We start from the raw sequence: 22,320 nt of genomic DNA on the forward strand, positions 1-22,320 counted from the left end.
TTTGTAGTTCACTGCTTAAAATCCGCCTCTGGGCATTTTTTTTCTGGCTATACTGCTCAGACAAGCTCCACGTGGGTTTACAGAGTGGTCCTAGCAGCAAGGAACTCAAAAGTGACTACCTTCTGGATTTAAGTATATTTGCTTTTTTCACTGGAAATAGCTTCTGTTGCTTACTTTAAACTAGCCTGAACTGTTTTTTTTCTGATTACTGCATTTATTTTTAAATCTGCACTTAAAGTTACATTTAGTCGAATTTAATCGAAAGTTTGCTTGTTTGTTTGTTTAATTTAACTGTGGAGGCTGCCCACTAAAGTGTGCTAGCCTGTGTAACTAATTTATCACTGTCTCTGCATTTTCTGTGTATTTCTACAAAAAAAAACAAAAAAAAATAATCCTTGTTTTCCCGCCTTTCTCGACTAGTTTAGACCAGTATACAGGCATTGCTGTATTCTGGGCTGTGGTGTAGTTCCTGTGTTGTCCATTACCTTACTTGGATAGAAGGAAGTTTCTTTGCTCACCAGTGGGAGTGGGGAGCCTTGAGCAGCCTACCTGTCCTTGGGGGAAGTGACCTCAGCACAAGAAGCTGTAGTAATTGGTTGTTTGGGACCATTCCTAGCTCTTTTGCAGTTCACTGCTTAAAATCCGCCTCTGGGCATTTTTTTTTCTGGCTATACTGCTCAGACAAGCTCCACGTGGGTTTACAGGAGTGGTCCTAGCAGCAAGGAACGTGACTACCTTCTTGATTTAAGTGTATTTGCTTTTTCACTGGAAATTGCTTCTGTTGCTTACTTTAAACAAGCCTGAACTGTTGTTTTTCTGATTACTGCATTCATTTTTAAATCTGCACTTAAAGTTACATTTAGTCGAATTTAATCGAAAGTTTGCTTGTTTGTTTGTTTAATTTAACTGTGGAGGCTGCCCACTAAAGTGTGCTAGCCTGTGTAACTAATTTATTACTGTCTATGCATTTTCTGTGTATTTCTACAAAAAAATCAAAAAAACAAAAAAAATAATCCTTGTTTTCCTGCCTTTCTCGAATAGGTTAGACCAGTATACAGGCATTGCTGTATTCTGGGCTGTGGTGTAGTTCCTGTGTTGTCCATTACCTTAATTGGCTAGAAGGAAGTTTTTTTGCTCACCAGTGGGAGTGGGGAGCCTTGAGCAGCCTACCTGTCCTTGGGGGAAGTGACCTCAGCACAAGAAGCTGTAGTAATTGGTTGTTTGGGACCATTCCTAGCTCTTTTGTAGTTCACTGCTTAAAATCCACCTCTGGGTGTTTTTTTCTGGCTATACTGCTCAGACAAGCTCCACGTGGGTTTACAGAGTGGTCCTAGCAGCAAGGAAACTACCTTCTGGATTTAAGTATATTTGCTTTTTTTCCACTGGAAATAGCTTCTGTTGCTTACTTTAAACTAGCCTGAACTGATTTTTTTTCTGATTACTGCATTTATTTTTAAATCTGCACTTAAAGGTACATTTAGTCAAATTTAATCGAAAGTTTGCTTGTTTGTTTAATTTAACTGTGGAGGCTGCCCACTAAAGTGTGCTAGCCTGTGTAACTAATTTATCACTGTCTCTGCATTTTCTGTGTATTTCTACAAAAAAAACAAAAAATAATCCTTGTTTTCCCGCCTTTCTCGACTAGTTTAGACCAGTATACAGGCATTGCTGTATTCTGGGCTGTGGTGTAGTTCCTGTGTTGTCCATTACCTTACTTGGATAGAAGGAAGTTTCTTTGCTCACCAGTGGGAGTGGGGAGCCTTGAGCAGCCTACCTGTCCTTGGGGGAAGTGACCTCAGCACAAGAAGCTGTAGTAATTGGTTGTTTGGGACCATTTCTAGCTCTTTTGTAGTTCACTGCTTAAAATCTGCCTCTGGGCATTTTTTTCTGGCTATACTGCTCAGACAATCTCCACGTGGGTTTACAGAGTGGTCCTAGCAGCAAGGAACTCGAAAAAGTGACTACCTTCTGGATTTAAGTATATTTGCTTTTTTTTCACTGGAAATAGCTTCTGTTGCTTACTTTAAACTAGCCTGAACTGTTTTTTTCTGATTACTGCATTTATTTTAAATCTGCACTTAAAGTTACATTTAAATTTAATCGAAAGTTTGCTTGTTTGTTTGTTTAATTTAACTGTGGAGGCTTCCCACTAAAGTGTGCTAGCCTGTGTAACTAATTTATCACTGTCTCTGCATTTTCTGTGTATTTCTACAAAAAAACAAAAAATAATCCTTGTTTTCCGCCTTTCTCGACTAGTTTAGACCAGTATACAGGCATTGCTGTATTCTGGGCTGTGGTGTAGTTCCTGTGTTGTCCATTACCTTACTTGGATAGAAGGAAGTTTCTTTGCTCACCAGTGGGAGTGGGGAGCCTTGGGCAGCCTACCTGTCCTTGGGGAAGTGACCTCAGCACAAGAAGCTGTAGTAATTGGTTGTTTGGGACCATTCCTAGCTCTTTTGTAGTTCACTGCTTAAAATCCACCTCTGGGCATTTTTTCTGGCTATACTGCTCAGACAAGCCCCACGTGGCTTTACAGAGTGGTCCTAGCAGCAAGGAACGCGACTACCTTCTGGATTTAAGTATATTTGCTTTTTCACTGGAAATAGCTTCTGTTGCTTACTTTAAACTAGCCTAAACTGTTTTTTTTCTGATTACTGCCATTAATTTTAAATCTGCACTTAAAGTTACATTTAGTCAAATTTAATCGAAAGTTTGCTTGTTTGTTTGTTTAATTTAACTGTGGAGGCTGCCCACTAAAGTGTGCTAGCCTGTGTAACTAATTTATCACTGTCTCTGCATTTTCTGTGTATTTCTACAAAAACAAAAACAAAAAAAAAATCCTTGTTTTCCGCCTTTCTCGACTAGTTTAGACCAGTATACAGGCATTGCTGTATTCTGGGCTGTGGTGTAGTCCCTGTGTTGTCCATTACCTTACTTGGATAGAAGGAAGTTTCTTTGCTCACCAGTGGGAGTGGGGAGCCTTGAGCAGCCTACCTGTCCTTGGGGGAACTGACCTCAGCACAAGAAGCTGTAGTAATTGGTTGTTTGGGACCATTCCTAGCTATTTTGTAGTTCACTGCTTAAAATCTGCCTTTGCGGTTAAACAAGGTTAAACTTTTTCTGCCTCCGCCAAGTCTGCTCTTCAATTTTTCCCTTAGAACTGTTCTACTTGCAATCTAAACAGCCTATACTCTATCTGACAAGCTCAGCACTTGCTCCTAAAGCATTTTTATACAGGTAAAGCACTCTTAAACAAAAGAAAGTACTTCATTCACCTAAATTCTGTTGAGTACACATCTCCCTATAGGTCCTTTCTGACCCAGTTACACAGCAATCTTTTTCACTATTTCTAGCATGTCGAAGGGTCAGTTGCTGGCGTCCTCTCCTGTTCAGCTGGTGAATCTGGGAATCTTGAGGCAATGTTACAATTGCCTCATGTACACAACCCTCTCCTCCTCCCAACAAATACAAATATATGCGAGAGATGCAACTATATAGCCAAACTGGAGCCTGAGCTCTCTCAATTCAGTACTGGCAAGACCAGTCAGGAGGAGAAGGTAACCACGCACACCACAAACCCAGTCTCACATAGAACTATCACAACAGCAAACCAAACACATAAACACACAAAAACATACTGATTAAAAATCTACCAAAACAACAGAGACCTCCAAAGCAGACACCCAAGCAACCACCACCTCAAGACATAGCACATGCAACACATAGTTCACAAAGTCAGTGTGCTAAACAGTCACAGCCCTTAAGGCCAAACAACATGCCAGACACACTTGTAATAGGTGACTCCATAGTCAGACACACTGACGTCCCGCTCACCAGACTGAACAAGGAAAAGGTCACAGTAAGCTTCCTGTCGGGAGCTAGAATCTGCCACATAACACAAGCACTCAGGTCACTCCACAGCAAGTACAAATATGACTCAGTCATTGTACATGCCAGTGTGAATGACCTGAGTCCCTGGATTACATGAAAAGAGACATGGGAGCTCTCTGATTATGTAGCCCAGGCGGTATGACCCTGACCTGAGCAGCATCTTACCCTCACCAAGAATGATGCCACAGTACAAAGACAAAATGATCAGTTTTAACAATTGGCTTAATTACTGGTGTCATTCTAAGGGGATCCAATGTCTGTCTGCTTGGGATGACATGCTTGACAAGCCATGCTGCTTCGCAAGGGATGGCTTGCACCTGTCACCCCTGGGTTTCCGGATATTGGTCAAGGCTCTTGCCACCCCCATAGTGCCTTTTTTAGGCAAGGCTCAAATGACAAACCTACCCCCCTAGAAAACACAAGTGGAAAAAAACTAAGGGTAATGCTGCTCAATGCCAGAAGTCTAAACCTCAAGATGCACACCCTTGAAGCCCTCCTCAGTATGGAGAACATCAATGTCTGTGCGGTGACTGAAACCTGGTTCAAGGCTCCTGAGAGCACCCCAGCACTATCAGGTTTTACCTCATATCATGCTTTCCGGCTCCAAAACTTGGACGAACCACAAAAGGAGGGTATCCATTTTCATCAAAGATACCCACACCTCCAGGTTAGGAAGCATCGGAGACTATCCAGGTGCAACTAACCATAGGCAAAACTGCGTTACAGTTTGTAGCATGCTACAGACCACCCTCTCAAACTCAGGAACCCCACACAGCCTTCCTGAAGACACTGGAGAGTATGAATGTCTCTCCAAATACCATAATTTTGGGAGACTTCAACTACCCAAACATAGACTGGGAACATTACTCAAGCCCCAACACCCTAGCCCAAAGGTTCCTAGAATTCATAAACTCAAATGCAATGGAACAACTAGTCACCATTCCCACAAGAGGAGACAATATACTAGACCTGATCATCACAAACATGGGGACAAAATGCTCCACACAGTATATCCCTCTTTGGTAAGATCAGACCATAAATTAATCTCACTGGAAATCCACATCCCCCCACCCCTGCACAAAGACCACAGTGAAGAACTTCTCAAAAGCAAACTTCACACTTCTTAAGACTGAAGTGGTTTCCTTCAAGGCCCCTGGGCCAGTGGAAACCACAACCCACACTGCTGAATCCTTTGCAAATGCCTTCTATGGGCACCTTCAAGAATGCATGGATCATGCAATCCCAAATAAAACCAAGACCCATTCCCCAAAGGCAGGCGCCGGTCTGGTGGACCCCAGCCATAAACAAACTTTACAACAGGAGGAGGAAGCTACTACATGACAGAGCAAAATCCCTAAAAGGGAAGGCGTCTCTGATCAGTACTAGCAAAAACTACGATCACTCATAAAATCATCCAAGGCCAACTTTGAGAGAAAATCGCAAAAGACACAAAAGACAATCACAAGGCCTTCTTTAGCTATGTTAGAAACCTGGGTGGAAACTCCCAGATATGCTCAGAGTTAGTCCAAAATGACACAAAATACACTGAACCCACTGACATTGCCAACATTCTGGCAGACAGGTTCAGTGCAAATTTCTCCTCCCTCCCCAAAGGAGAAATAACTATCCCAGCAGAGTGTAGCCTCCTAACATCTCAGATGCCCAGGTGAGAGCCGCCTCTCTAAAGCTAAAACACAGCATCAATGGGACCGGATGGTGTCCCGGGCTGTGTGCTACATGAACTCAAGAGGAACTAAACCCACACATAAGGCTGCTGTTTAATCTTAGCCTTACTACAGGCAAGAGTGGCGACGGCAACAGTGGTCCCACTTCACAAAGGCGGTGCTTCTACGGACCCTGGAAATTACGCCCATAAGCTTGACGAGCCTGGTCTGCAAAGCTATGGAGAGGATCATTATGGAACTCATAAACAAAGACATTGGGGACCTACAGACATTGGATCCTACCCAATTTGGCTTTGTCAAGGGCAGATCCTGCCTTTTGAACTTGTCGACTTTTTGAAACAGTCACTAAGGCCATTGATGAGGGTAAGGCAGTTCACACAGCCTACCTTGACCTTGCAAAAGCCTTTGACACAATACCCCACTCAGGCATCATAGGCAAACTCACCAGCTTAAATGTAAACCCATATGTCACAAGATGGGTTGCAAACTGGCTCAAGGACAGAACCCACAGGGTCAGAGTTGCTGGAGCTATGTCAGACTCTAAGCCAGTCTGGCGGTGTCCCACAGGGCTCAGTCCTGGGACCCCTCTTGTTCGGCATTTATTTTCAGTCAGGTACAGGCAAACATAGGAGGATTGTGGCTGACAAAGTTCACAGATGACTGCAAACTGGGCGCCATAATTGATACTCCAGCGGACACAAACATCCTTCAGAGAGGCCTCATAGAAACGGATAATTGGTGCCAGAGCCATGGCCTTAAGCTGAATGCCAAAAATGTATAGTCATACCCTTTGGGAAAAACAAGGTAACAAATTACCACATAGGTGGTAATCCATTAGAAGAGGTAATCAGGGACCTAGGGACCCAGGTTGACAGTAACCTCTCATTTGACACTCACATTGCCAAAGTGGTTAGGAAGACCTTCTATATTGCCCACCTTATCATGAAGGGTTTCACATCTAGATCAAGAGAGGTCATTGTGCCCCTGTACTCTTCTCTTATCAGGCCAATGATTGAGTACAATGCCCCATTTGGGATGTATCTCACCCGACACCTGCAGCAGTTGGAAAGACCCAAAAGTTCCTCACCAGGAGGATAAAGGGTCTTAAACATATGTCATATGCCGCCCGACTGAAAAACTCCAGCTCTATTCAGTCGCATACCGCCTACTCAGAGGTGATCTGTGCCTGACGTACAAGGCCATGTCCAATCCTGAATTAATGGACATGCTCCACCTCAGAAAATCCAAATCCATCAGAGCCACAAGAACAAGTGACTTAAACCTCAACACAGAAATAAATAGGACGTGCTGGAGGGACAGATTCATAACCCAGAGGCTCCCTACACTCTGGAACAGAATCCCAGTCCATGTTAGGCAGAGCCCCTCACTGACTCTATTCAAGAGAAATCTCAACGAGTGGATGGGAGATCGTAGGTTTACCCCGGGGGTCATCTCTGTGTCACTACTAGACAGAGGCATAGTAAACTAAACCCTAAAAGGGCGTAGTATTCTCATCCTAAGGGGTGGTGTAAGCCACATACACTCTGGCTAGGCTTATAAATGCCTTAGGGCAGATAGCCTAGTACGAACCTATGAACCTATGAACCTATAACCTGGACCGAAACACTAAAGGTGGAGGCGTGTTCATATTCTTTAAGGATATCCACACCTCCAGGCTAGTTGCTCAGCATAATGCATCCGAGATTATCCAAGTGCAACTAACTCTGGGCAAGACCGCAATCCAAATTGCAGCTTGCTACAGATCCCCCACCATGCCCCAGGATTCCCACTCCTCATTTCTTAATACACTGGAAAATATTAGGGTACAACCTAATGCCCTAATAATGGGCGATTTCAACTACCCTACCAATAACTGGGAAAACTACTCATGTACCAATTCTTGTGCTCAACGTTTTCTGAAATTCATAAATTCCAATGCCATGGATCAACTTATCCACACCCTCACCAGGGGCAGCAATATCCTAGACCTGGTTATTACCAACATGGTCAACCAGTGCTCCACACCAGAGGTCAATTCCTCGTTGGTCAGATCCGACCACAAGCTAATCACCCTAGACATCCACATCCCTCCCCTACCCCCCATTAGGGAAACCACAGTAAAAAAATTCTGCCAAAGCCAACTTCACGTTTCTTAAGACAGAAGTGGCAAACTTCACAACACCCATGCTGATGGACAATAGAGGTATGACTGCTGAATCCTACACAAATGCACTTTATAAGCACTTACATGAGTGCATGGATCGTGCAGTCCCTAACAGAACCAAGATGCTATCCTCCAAAAAAAGGAATCCATTCTGGTGGTCCACTGCCATAAACAAACTCTACAACAGAAGAAAGAAACTGTTGCAAAAAAATAGTAAAATCCCATGATTGGAGAAACTCCCTGGTCAGCCTCAGTAAGAAGCTGAGATCCCTCATAAAATCCTCCAAAGTTAGTTATGAAAACAAAATCCCCACTGACTCTAAAGACAACCACAAAGCATTCTACAGCTATGTCAAGAATCTCAATGGCAACACTCAGATCTGCTCTGAGTTGCAGCACAATGGCACTAAATATACAGAACCAACTGATATTGCCAACATCCTAGCAGATAGGTTCAGTGCTAACTTTGCCCCCCTGTCATCCCCTAAAAGGCCCATCTCTATACCAGAAGAATGCAAAGTTTCTATAATCACAGCTGCACAGGTAAGAAACACACTATCCAAAGCCAAGAACACAGCATCCATGGGACCTGACGACATCCCAGGCTGTGTTCTACATGAACTACACAATGAACTGGCACCCCACCTAAGTACCATGTTCAATCATAGCCTCCCCTCAGGCTATGTGCCCACTGAATGGCGCACAGTGACAGTTATCCCACTCCACAAAGGAGGAGCCACCACAGACCCTGGAAACTACTGCCCCATTAGCCTAACGAGCCTAATCTGCAAGGCTATGGAACGTATCATCATGGAACTTATAAACAATGACATTGGTAATCTCCAAACTCAGGACCCCACCCAGTTCGGGTTTGTAAAAGGCAGATCATGTCTCCTAAACCTGATAGACTTCTTTGAAGCAGTCACCAAAGCTGTAGATGAGGGTAAGGTGGTTCGCACAGTCTATCTAGATCTCGCCAAGGCTTTCGACACCATCCCCCACTCTGGAATTATAGATAAACTCACTAAACTAGGTATAAATCCCTATGTCACAAGATGGGTTGCCAACTGGCTCACTGACAGAGCCCACACTGTGAAAGTAGCAGACTCCAAATCCAACTTAAGACCAGTGACAAGTGGAGTACCACAGGGTTCAGTCCTCGGTCCTCTCCTGTTTGGTATCTACTTGTCTGAAGTACAGGCCAACACAGAAGGTCTTTGGCTAATGAAGTTCGCAGATGACTGCAAACTAGGAGTCATAATCAAAACTCCAAAAGATGTGGACATCTTACAAAAGGGCCTCGATGAGACAGATGCCTGGTGTCAAAGCCATGGCCTCAAGCTCAATGCCAAAAAGTGCATTGTCATCCCTTTTGGTAAAAACTCAGTACCCATGAACTACCACATAGGCGGTAGTCTACTTAACACTGAAAGTGTGATAAGAGACCTTGGGACACAGGTGGACAGTAGTCTCTCTTTTGATAATCACATCGCCACAGTAGTCAGTAAATCCTTCTACGTGGCACACCTCATCACGAAAGGTTTCTCATCCAGGAAAAAAGAGGTCATTGTTCCCCTCTACTCATCACTCATTAGACCCATTATAGAGTACAATGCCTCTTTTGGTATGTACCTCACAAGACATCTACATCAACTGGAAAGGCCACAGAAATACCTCACAAAGAGGATTACTGGCCTCAAACAGATGCCCTATGCAGACCATCTCAAAAAACTGCAGCTTTACTCCATTGCATATCGCCTACTCAGGAGCGATCTCTGCCTAACACACAAAGCTATGTCAAACCCAGAGCTTTTAGACATGCTCCACTTAAAGAAATCCCAATCCCTCCGAGCTACACGGTCTAGGGACCTAAACCTTGTCACCACAATAAACAGTACATGCTGGAGGGATAGATTCCTATCCCAGAGACTTCCCATACTCTGGAACAAACTACCTATCTATATCAAACAAAGCTCCTCATTAGCGCTCTTCAAGAAAAATCTTGATGATTGGATGGGAGATAGGAAATTCACCCCGGGGATCACTTCTGTGGCTCTTCCCGACAGTGGCACAGGAAAATAATTTTCTTGGGTGGCGAAAGCCAGGGTACCTTTGGTTAGGCTTATATAGGCCCTAGGGCCAATAGCCTAGTACCTACCTATGAACCTATGAATCTGTGGTAAATTTGTCTTTGTGTGTGTGTGTGTGTGTGTGTGTGTGTGTGTGTGTGTGTGTGTGTGTGTGTGTGTGTATGAGACTCCGTTGTCAGGTACATATGGATTAATCAACAGAAATGCTGTATCTACTTCCATTCAGGAGAAATATTTAAACTGGGAGAGGACTCCCACATCCCCTTATCCCAGTTTTACCACAAATACCTTTTCTTCAACACGCTGTTGATGTCATCAATTCATAAGTGCTCCCTCTCACTATAAAAGTCAGACTTCTCCCATTGTGCTTATGGTTAATGCTATGTTTTCTCAATAAGGTAACTAGATAGGTAGGTGGTTCAGACCCAGTATTGCTTAAATAGTGTGATTGAGTGTACCATCATGTAGAACTGCCTCTGTCACAACACCCCTTATGTATACTTCCACTCAGAAGACATATGTTCAGTGGCGGAAGGCTACCCTATACATTTCTAGCATGCCTAGGCAAAACCAAGTTTTGGAAACACACTGATTACATAATGTTTTCAAACCTGCTCTATCTTACAGCTATAATGCAGCTTCTCCTATGGCGATGGCTATTGATACTATGTTCTCTACACTGTTAAGGTGATTTGAATCCAGCAATAAGTGGTTACTGTAAGTGTATGTTTTTCATTTGGTATGTGTACAAATGACTTTAAATGCATACACAGCGCTTGGATTTGACTCTTTTGGATTAATATTATTTATTTATTTATTTTATTTTTTCTTCTGTGTGTTGTTAATAAATTGCTTTGTTACATAATATACACCTAGTGGATCATTTTTTCACCACTGAAGCCATTCTGGTTCATCTGTTTTGCAGCTCTTTGTTTACATATAGGATGTGTAGCTGGGCAGTGTTATTGGGATCTTCCACCACTTTCTTTCCTTTTTAGCAGAACCATCATCCTCATAAATGACAATGTCATCCATTCAAATGTGTACTGGCACAGTTGTAAACCAGCATGTCATGTAGTACTTGTGATTCACGCAAAGTTCTCTAGCTTGTGATCTTAGTTAGGTAGCCAGTTCTAGTTCAGCCATTACTCCTTAGACTCAGATGTGTCAGTATGGCTGTGAATGTACAAGTAGGTAACAACATTTCACCCACCTATCTGTTGCATACATGTACATGTAGAGCTGGGGAATCCTCTCATAAGAACTTCTGCTCATTATACAAAGAAATGCTTAATTTAATACTCATTAATGCCAGTTGATGAAATTTGTCTTGTCTAAGAGTAGTACTAAGCCTTCTTCTCTGGTGTGAGGAAATTAGATGACATTCTGTCTGTTGTTGCCATAGTAAGCCATGTCTCTGAATATGTGATTATGTACACATTGTGCATGATTGGGAGTCTACTGTCACAGTAATGACTGCATTATGGACTGCATTCCCTCACTGGAACCTTAGTCTTCTCCATTTAATTACTGGTATATCTTCTCCTTCTCTCTACCATACTAACTCATTCTGCTGTCACTTTAGCTTGCTTTATCCCTACAATTTAGCCCAGCTGTCTCCTTCTATTCTTAACCTTAAGTGAATACTCCTCACTGCTAAAAATACTACATATATAGTTATGCTTATATGTTATTTGAATGCATACTATTTTTCTATTTCTATATTCATACCATGAGTGTAAACAATTCTTCACTGTTGTTATTAATTTTATTTTCATGAACTATTACTGTTTTATATGTTCTGTATTGTGTGCAACACTTCCTTGTATGTAATTAAATGTGGAACTTTTCTTCCCGGACCTCCACTGAAAATGGGCTCATTTTAGGCCCAGTGGACTTTCACGGTAAACAAATGCAATAAATCAATAAATAAATAATAAATTATGCATCATATGTGTTTTGATATACACAGCATCATGGGATATTGTATGAAAAAGAGACATATTGCAACAGTCTTTTAACCAAATTACAGGCACGCATATGCCTTACAGCAGTAACATGATGTAATAACTTCAAATACCCAAATATCTTATAATTGTAGTAAGACGTCTCCCATGGTGGATTCATGCTTCATAATATCATGTAGCTTCTGTGGTCACATAGGTAGGTTCAAAACCTTCAGTAAGTATAATCATTGTGTGTCAGTATACTTCTATTTATGAATGGCCTCCACAACAGCTGTAATGTGTACAGCAACAATGTGAGGAGCCTCCCCATCCCTTTTACCTCAAACAGCTGGTTTGCAAAACAATCATATGATTTAATGATTTTACATAGGTGAAGTGTCACAATTGTGTTAAGACTTCCACTGCGGTGCATGTGATTCATGCATATTACATAAGCTATTGGAATTAGTTATGTGGCTGTTACATTCCAGCTAAGGACAACATTATGTAAGTGTACTGACATGACACAAACACCATTGCATCATATTAGGCAAACAACTTTTAACACATCTGGGGATTTCAGCACAGTGAAACAGTTGTGCTGGGATTCCTGTGGTGCAAGTGCACCCATGGCACATGCAGTGAGTACTGGCTTGTATACCATATGTACACAGATCAAGTGCGGTTTGAATCTGGGTTTGAATCTGGGACTATGTGTGTACAAAACAATGTCGTTAGAAAAGACTGGTCTCACCAAGCAGCATAGATTTTGAACTGTTTACATTTCTGTAAACATTGGTAAGAACTTCCTCTTCATCACTCTGACAAGTTTTTATTATATAAATTAACATCAAAAGTCCTTTCGGACTTCATATCTTAATTTGTATAATTTGTGTTGAGCTCCATTACTATCTCCTGTGGCAGATATAGTGCATACACAGCTCCATAGAGCATGTAGTATGCTAGGCAGGCGTGTGAACCTTGCAACATCTGTCGGTCAGATAACTGTGTCAGACAGGAGTGGTTTAAGTAAATGAAGTGGTTATGGCACAGTCAGAGGGCCACATTTTTAAGACATCACCATCCAAGGGAGAGCATCCATACCCATTACACAGGATACTAATGTAATTCCTTCAAGGGTGTTCTTCATGACACAACCAATATGCCTATTTCTGTGGCATCAGTGGTTTATATGCAACTGTCTGTGATATCCACTGGCATATATTTAAGTATGGCAAGATGCAAGTGCTGAGTATTTCAGTAATTGCTCACAGGCATTACTTATTTTCCAAATAATAATGTTCTCTGCTGCATGTCAAATGTTACTGTAATTCTGCAGCTGATCTGTTAAATTAATTAATATATTGGTATAAAATAATAGTGAATAAAAAAAGAAAACTGGAGCGGATGGTAGTCAGGCACATATCTGAGAAATAAAGGAAGTCGTAGAAAGCAACTATGAGATCTATAAATCAATGTAAAAAATTACAAATGAAGCTGAAGAGTTGTAAGAGGGCATGTACACATCAAGCCAAATCAAAGTATTGTTCAAGCATGACCTTTTCAAATAAAGAACATGAACAGATTGTAAATACAATTCTCAGAATACTCAAGTGATTTAAACAATGATTCTTGAAATGATAAAAAGCAGCAAGTGATGAAGAGAGAAAGAAATGATATATTGGTGAAAATCCACTACATATGACAAAAGCTGCTTCTATGAGACAAGCGTTAAATTTAACATCTGATTCAGTCAATTTAAGTGACTAGATAAAGTACATTACAGAGATTATATTATATCACAGATGCTTGTTCTATTTTCAGGCATAACTATGATCGCGTAACACTTAACAGATAATATGTTAGGGAGACAAATAGAAACCTATGTTGACAAGTCACGGTTGCCAACATCTGATATTATCAATGCTGCAGCAGTCTGTTAACATTAGTGTACACGAATGGGAAAAGTATATACTGAATCTCAATGTCTTCAATACTGCATGTGCTAGACATTAGTAAACAAATTGTAATTATAGCTCTGCAAATATTAAAAAACACACATGTCTTTTTATCACTCATCAACGTCTAGTTAAATACACATATTATTAACACCAGGATGACTGTAGCTAAAGGTTCAATAGTCATGACAATATTTGCTTCAGTTTTAAATAAGTGTTGTGTACAAATAAGAATCAGACAACAACATGAATCATTATTGCTGTTAAATAAAGTCAAACCTTTAGAGCATCAAAAGTTACTGATATATATATATATATACATATATTTACTGACTATTCCAGACACAATGTTTTCTATTAAAAGACTGATTATAGACCAACAGAAGCATTCTGCCACTGTTGCAATATTTGAAATATTTGTTTTTGTCATTAATCTGACAGGAAATCAAGTTCTGGATGTGAAATAAAAAATTTATAGCAGAAGTATGTTGTGGCACATCTCTGTAAATAGTTATGCAATAATTGTCTGCTAACTACACAACAGGAAGATAGACTCAGCCAGGGCATTCCAACATCTTAAATTGTTAAGAAACAAAAAATAAGATAAGAAATGACATTATCTCCAAACCACAAACCTTTGAAGAAAATCAGTTGAATATGATTGAAAATATATTACGTATGAGTTAAACAATACGATCCTGTGGAAATATATGTCCAAATGTATCATACATGTTTTGCAGAACCATTACAAAGTAATTTTAATACAGACACACACACACACACACACACACACACACACACACACACACACACACACACACACACACACACACACACACAAACACACACACACTTACCCCCAACATACATACAAATGCTCGCACAAGAAGAGGGAGATAAATAAACTTCTAGAAATTTAGTAGATAATTGGACAGCTTGAAATTGCTACTAGTTCATTTTTCAGTTGAAGCGCTACCTCAAAACAGGAAGTAAAAAACTTAACAACTTCAACATTTTAGAACTCCAACCATGTTTTTCAAAGTGGGTAATTTTAATAAAGGAGAGTGTTTAATAGTGATAAGAAAAGAATAACGTTCTGAGGTAGAAATCAGATTCAGAAATAGTAATAAGTTAAAACATACATTTTCAAAGCTCATGCTAGCTAAAGAAAGCTCCACGTAATACTATTTGAGTAAATTTAATGATAGAAAAGTATTTTTAAATGATTTTAGAGAGACAGTGCTAGTCTAAGTGCAAAACATGTTTGAATAATTCAATTTTATTGAAAGATCATAATCATAGTCCTGAAAAAAACATACAAATCAAAATTGTAAAACCATATTATTATATACTTAAATGGATTACTTTATAGATGATTCAGAACATTTTTAAACTAGGTATGGTGTATTACATGGGTGTCAATATAAACTGTGTGTTTAGAAAATCTTTCAAAAAAGGAAACTATTACAAAGGACAGCAAGAATCTGACAGAAAAAAAGTATAGGAGTTATTCAAAATGGCATTAAACCATGAATTTGCAGTTGCAGGTCCCAGTGGGAAGTATGGTAAATACAGTCAGTCCAATGTTGTTGTCTTTCGGCTTTTCCCGGTTAGGGGTCGCCACAGCGGAACTCCGGTCCACTCATGATTGGCAGCAGATTTTCACGAATGCCGAGGTACCAGCTTGACATCCAACCTTCAACAAAGGCACGCCCATTTACGCATGTCTTTCGAATGTCCACCCAACCACAGGGAGGACATGCAGACTCCACACAGAAGGCACTCCCCACACTCTTGCCGAGAATCGAATGGGAGAACCTCTTGCTGTGAGGCAACAATGCTACCGCTGCACCACTGCAGATAAATACAGTCAGTCCAATACATAAAGAAAACACCATTTAAAAAGCTGCTGCATCGTAACACAGATTTAGCAAATTGCTGAACAGTTTATGGAATGCACAATATGGGTAAATGATGTATTATGAAATGGGACTCGACTGGAATTTAACATGTTTTACCCCCCATGAACTAAGTTTATGGAAAAGATTTTACAAATGTTGCATTTGCTTGCATTGCTCTTAAATGAAGTACTTCAATGAAATACTCATGCTGCATGAGAAATCATTGCTGAGCTTTTGTGTTATGAGACTGTATGTTTTAAGCAGATTGATTTACATTTGTTAACTTGAAATGGCCATTTGACAGGATGTTTTCATTGCAGTCCCAGGAAGACAACTCTAAGACAGTAAAAAAAGAAAAAAATATAACAAGTTAGAGTAATTATTATGCAATTAATGACTACACTATATATAATTTAGGTACTGCATGCCACAGTAGTCAATATAATAACATGAAAAGTTAATATATGCAATTATATGTGTTACATGAAGTAACCTTTATAAAGGAAATATTCAAAAAATAAATAGCAATGCCAAGGATGTTTTATAGCTTTACTTGGTTGGTAGAACTAACAGCTGCATGCATGCTACAACTGCATTTTCATAAATAACAGTATGCATGCCATAGGCGGTTAAAGATGCATATGTGTGTGGTCTGGCAATGGTGTCATGTGTTCCTGCTTTCACAGATTCCACTGATGGAGAGTTCAGTAAAACAGGACATTGTAGGGCTGGCTGGACAGTTGTGGCATTATGTAAGTAGCAGAGTCTGATGACAAAGTGGCATTGTTTGTAGTAGTACATAGTGAGGTATTATTCATTTCCACCATTACAGAAGCCACTGTAGAGGTGCACTTTATTTGTTTATTTATGTATTTATTTAATTTGTGTTTGTTTTCCATGGTAGAGAACAGATCTCCATGGACCTTTTCAGACTCAGCCTGGGAACAGTTTAATGCACAACCCTGCCACTGCATGACAGACATCCTGTACCAGAGAGATTTCATGTGCTGTGTGTGTGTTCCCAGCCCACACAGCACATAAAATATATACCAACTCTCAGCTCCACATACCCACCACAGGGGAGTGACACAGGGAGCATGGTACCACCATGAGTGCGCATGTCTTTCTGATATGGCTTGGGCTCTTGACATTTTCCAGTGAATGTAAAGGATGGTGATCTAGGAACAGACATTTGTTACCCATAGCATTGTGTAGATGGTGAGTGCAGTCTGGATTTGCAAGATAAGATGTAACAACGCCACAGTGACAAGGAATATGAAGACAAGGAGCACACATTGGTACTGAGGGCAATGATGTCAAGTGTTGCCTCTCTAGACACCTCCAGGAAACACATTGCAGCTGCAATTTAGTCTATCTCAGCAGAAGCCATGCAGTATTTGGCTATTGGAGGACCTAAATACAAGGTTGTTTGGCACAGACCATCCCAAAGCAGACTACCCAAACCTCTGGTGAGACAGCATCAATGTCACCTGTGAGAACATGGCCTCCGTCGCCCATATCATTGAGGATGCTACACATCAGGATTAATACAAGAAGTGCCTTATCAGGGTATATATGCATAGTCTTGTTACTCCATCCCTTGATATAAAGTAAAAAAGACAATCCAGCACCCGAAAGGTGGTATCGAAAAAGTTTAATATAACCAGACCGGTTTCAGCAAAGTGCTTTCATCAGTGGTTTTACATTAATTGCAGCTCTGAGGCTGCTATTTGTAGAGAATCCAACAAAGCAGTAATGACATCATTTCCTGTAGACAAGAAATCCATACAAATAAAGGTTAAATAATTTCTGTAAATGAAGTAATCATGTAATATTCAGCAAAAGTAAATCAGTATAAGCATATATTAATCTGATAAGATAGATGACATATTACAGTTTATCATTTAGACCAGGTGGAAAAAGACCACCTAATTTAACAATCCATCTTTTTTCTTTAAAATTTAATAAGTTGTGCCATCCTGTCTTAAAAGATCTGTTTCCTGAAATATTTATCAATAACTGTGAAGGTAAAATTGGCTGTTTTATGCGTCAAATGATGTCTATATAAGGCATTGGTGGGTCTGACATTTCTGATGTCTCCAAGGTGTTCAGACATGCGAACTCTAAATTGTCTAGATATTTGTCCAATATAGAACGCTTGACACGTACATGTAGCTAAATATATAACCCAATAGGTACTGCAATTTGCAAAGCAATTAATATTATATAATTGACCAGTATTCTTACTGGTGAAATGTTTGGTCTTAAACACGTATTTGCAAAAAGAACAATGACCACAAGGGTACCATCCAACCAGTTTTTCCCCAGATAGCGTGGTTTGTTGTGATACAGTGTCCTGAGATATGGTTCTCTTGTAATTAGAAAAATGAGACCCAAGAGTTTTGCCTCTGCGATAAGAGAAGAGACATCTGTCTCCTAACCAGTTATCCAAACATGTATTGGTTTTGAGTATATTCCAATGCTTATTAATAACATCTATCAATTGATCAGTATTTCTGCCAAAAGTAGTTACCAGCCTAAGCTTCTCCTGGTTGGAACAAGAGACTTTATGTTTATATGTCAACAGATTGTCCCTAGATTTATTCATAGTCCATTGTAATGCAGAATTAACATCATGTTTGTTGTATCCCCTCTGCATAAATGCATGGGAAAGGTCATTCTGACAAATAGTCATAGTTTCTGAATCCCAACTGGAACCACATTGGTTGATGTGCACTTTAGATGTTAAATCATTATATACATGTATCCCACATTGGGCTGGTTGACGGCATTGGAATACTGGCTTAACAGAATTAACATCTACAGTCCGGGCTTTAACACCTTATTAATCTGTATGGCAGAGCACCTTCTCACCACGAATGCATTTTATTTTCAAAATCAATGTTATTGGCAGATCCAAGGTACAGCCATGGGAGCATCATTTGCACCAATATATGCTGAGTTGTTTATGGGGTATGTTGAAGATCACATCATTTATAATGAATCATGCAATCTGTATCTGCCAGAAATTGACATCTGGAGACGTTATCTGGATGATTGTTGGCTTGTGTGGAGAGGTGGTAGTGAGTACCTTATGGAATTTATTGAATATCTCAATGGCAATAAGTGGGGTGTTGAATTTATTGTACACCATGACCTGCATAATATTGACTTTTTGGATGTCCATTTACATAGAGAACCTGATAATACTCTATGGTTCATAGAAAATATCCGCAATATAATAGCTTACTACATGCCTCTAGTCTTCACCCCAAGCACATTATTTGAAACATTCCTAAATCACAGTTTATGAGAATCAAGAGAATCTGCTCATCACAACAAGACCTTGCCATTTGTCAGAATGACCTTTCCCATAGATTTATGCAGAGGGGATACAATAAACATGATGTTAATTCTGCATTACAATGGACTATGAATAAATCTAGGGACAATCTGTTGACATATAAACATAAAGTCTCTTGTTCCAACCAGGAGAAGCTTAGGCTGGTAACTACTTTTGGCAGAAATACTGATCAATTGATAGATGTTATTAATAAGCATTGGAACATACTCAAAACCAATACATGTTTGGATAACTGGTTAGGAGACAGATGTCTCTTCTGTTATCGCAGAGGCAAAACTCTTGGGTCTCATTTTTCTCATTACAAGAGAACCATATCTCAAGACACTGTATCACAACAAACCACGCTATCTGGGGAAAAACTGGTTGGATGTTACCCTTGTGGTCATTGTTCTTTTTGAAAATACGTGTTTAAGACCAAACATTTCACCAGTAAGAATACCGGTCAATTATATGATATTAATTGCTTTGCAAATTGCAGTACCTATTGGGTTATATATTTAGCTACATGTACATATCAAGCGTTCTATAATGGACAAACATCCAGACAATTTAGAGTTCGCATGTCTGAACATCTTGGAGACATCAGAAATGCCAGACCAACCAATGCCTTACATAGACATCATTTGACGCATAAAACAGCCAATTTTACCTTCACAGTTATTGATAATATTTCAGGAAACAGATCTTTTAAGACAGGATGGCACAACTTATTAAATTTTAAAGAAAAAAGATGGATTGTTAAATTAGGTGGTCTTTTTCCACCTGGTCTAAATGATAAACTGTAATAAGTCATCTATCTTATCAGATTAATATATGCTTATACTGATTTACTTTTGCTGAATATTACATGATTACTTCATTTACAGAAATTATTTAACCTTTATTTGTATGGATTTCTTGTCTACAGGAAATGATGTCATTACTGCTTTGTTGGATTTTCTACAAATAGCAGCCTCAGAGCTGCAATTAATGTAAAACCACTGATGAAAGCACTTTGCTGAAACCGGTCTGGTTATATTAAACTTTTTCACTACCACCTTTCGGGTGCTGGATTGTCTTTTTTACTTTATATCAAGTTTGTTGAATCTGTGCATAAACCGTACTTGCTAGCTCAGTCTTCTCTATATTCCATCCCTTCTCAGCCATGGACCTCACTGAGCTGTGACACTACAAGCGAAGACTGTGGGCACCTGAACAGTTGTATTAATTCAGTTTGCCCTCCCTTCTGGTGGAAGAGATCCTTGACTCCCCACAAGCTCCCAGAATTAATTTCTACCATGTGCACTTTGTGTGACTCTATCCCACATTATAGTGTGCATAGTCACCTCTCACAATGTCTGTGATAATGACTTAATGACTGTGCCCTACTGTCCTCTTATCTGTATAGATATGGTGATGCCTGATGTAGTGCATGACTATATCATGCATTGCCATGCACAGTCCAGGAGACTGATGCTGTTTGCATCATTTTATTCTTTGATAAAAATGTCATGACCCATAGTTGTAAACCAGACACCACCTGATAGAGATGCAATTTAATACACTTACCTCTACCTTGCCTGTGATACCTCTATTGCATGTTTCTCTCTTGACTTTCTATCCTACTCTTTTGCTTCTTCTTCTTCTCCTTCTTCTGCTGCTGCTAGGACTGGTATTTCATGACCTGCCATGATATTCATCTGCTGAAGCAGATGTTTGAAAAATGCCATGCTATGCAGCATGGCATGCATTACAGATATCTCGCTGTAGATGTCTGGGCTGTAATACAATGTTTCTCCTTAGCTGTCTAGACATTGGAAGCATCCCTTCAGTAGTCCTAGTACATGCTCTACTGTATTTTCTGTTTCTGCATAGGATGTGTCATAGAGTGTTTCCTGCTTGGTCTGGAAGTTACATATCAGGTTTATCAACTAGGGCTCTAGACCATATCGACTATTGCCAGACACAAACAATATATTATGTGTGGCTTTCTCTCTGCTTGCACAGAACCTGTGTGCATAAACTTCTATATCTTAAATTTCTGTGCACTTACGAACCAGATGGTCTTGTTGGAAGTCAGCTTTCAGGAATCCTTAGTATAAGTTGGATGTGCGAAAAATGTGTGTCATATTAACTGTGGGGTAGTGCATAAACATTTTATAAACAATAGCATAGGCATTACAGACTGCCTGGTAATTTAGGGAGAGAAAGCCCTTCCTTCTCATCAATAGCAGGACATTTGGACCAGGTGGGACTTTAATAATGACATGTGTGAAGTCTAATGCTCCCAGAACCTAATAGAAATGGTCTGGCATATAAGGCACACATAGTGTTGGTTTTCTCCTTTGCTATCTTCAGGAGCCAGATGTGGTCCAGTATGTGTTGCAGCATTAGGTTAAGAAATTGGTTTAGGATTCATTAGCCTGACACCATGAAATCCCAACTGTGTACTCAGTGGATCATTAAAGGGTCCTTGTGTCGAAGATGGTTATGGCTACACCTAACTTGAAATTCACATGAATAGGCAAACCATTCATCACTTCTGATTCTGCATGTGGGCAACGCAGTTTGATTAATTCCCTTTCAATATACCTGGCTGCTCGTAAATTATCTACTCTTTGTTGATCTGTTAGTTAGTGACATATCAGGCACTATATGTACCTCCTCCACTGTCACTGAGAGCCAGCACATGCAACATAGTGAGCCTTGGATTTGACAATGATTTCTATTACATGCTGTTATGTTACTGCTACTGCTATTCCTAGAATCACTCCCATTATACACCATGAATCATTGTGTTCAAAATGGGGGGGGGTGTTGTCGCACATCACACCCATTTTATGCATTACTGAATCAGTCTGCCACTTTGGGTTCCTTCATTTACATAATACATGCGACTCATCTAAATGTTTCTTGCTTCCATGTCACTGTGTACTCACTACCTTCCACTGCTTACCATGCTATTTTAATGATTACACAGCTGCAGCATTTGTCTCGTCAAATACCCCAGGCCATACCTTTCAAGTGCACAGATTTTTGTCTCAAATGTTTAGTCTGCTCCTCAGAACATTTGTGGTTTTCTGGCAAATCTGTGAGAATTGAATTCAGTAACTAATGACAGACATTCGAATTTCAGGCTTCATATCCTTCAGAAAATGCATAGTAATGCATAACCTTTTATTTTAGCAATGTTCTAAGTTTATTAGAGCAATATCTAAAACTTGTCCCTATTTTGGGGCCTTTGTAACCCCCATTATTTTTGGCTTTGTCCAGATTTCTTGTGCTAAGTGATTGAGAGGTATGCCCCATACTCTGCTCTTTGCTGCTGCTCTCCTGTTTATA

This window comes from Protopterus annectens, chromosome 2.part0 (assembly GCF_019279795.1).
Source record: "Protopterus annectens isolate FY-2018-M chromosome 2.part0, PAN1.0, whole genome shotgun sequence".
NCBI lineage: Eukaryota > Metazoa > Chordata > Ceratodontiformes > Protopteridae > Protopterus > Protopterus annectens.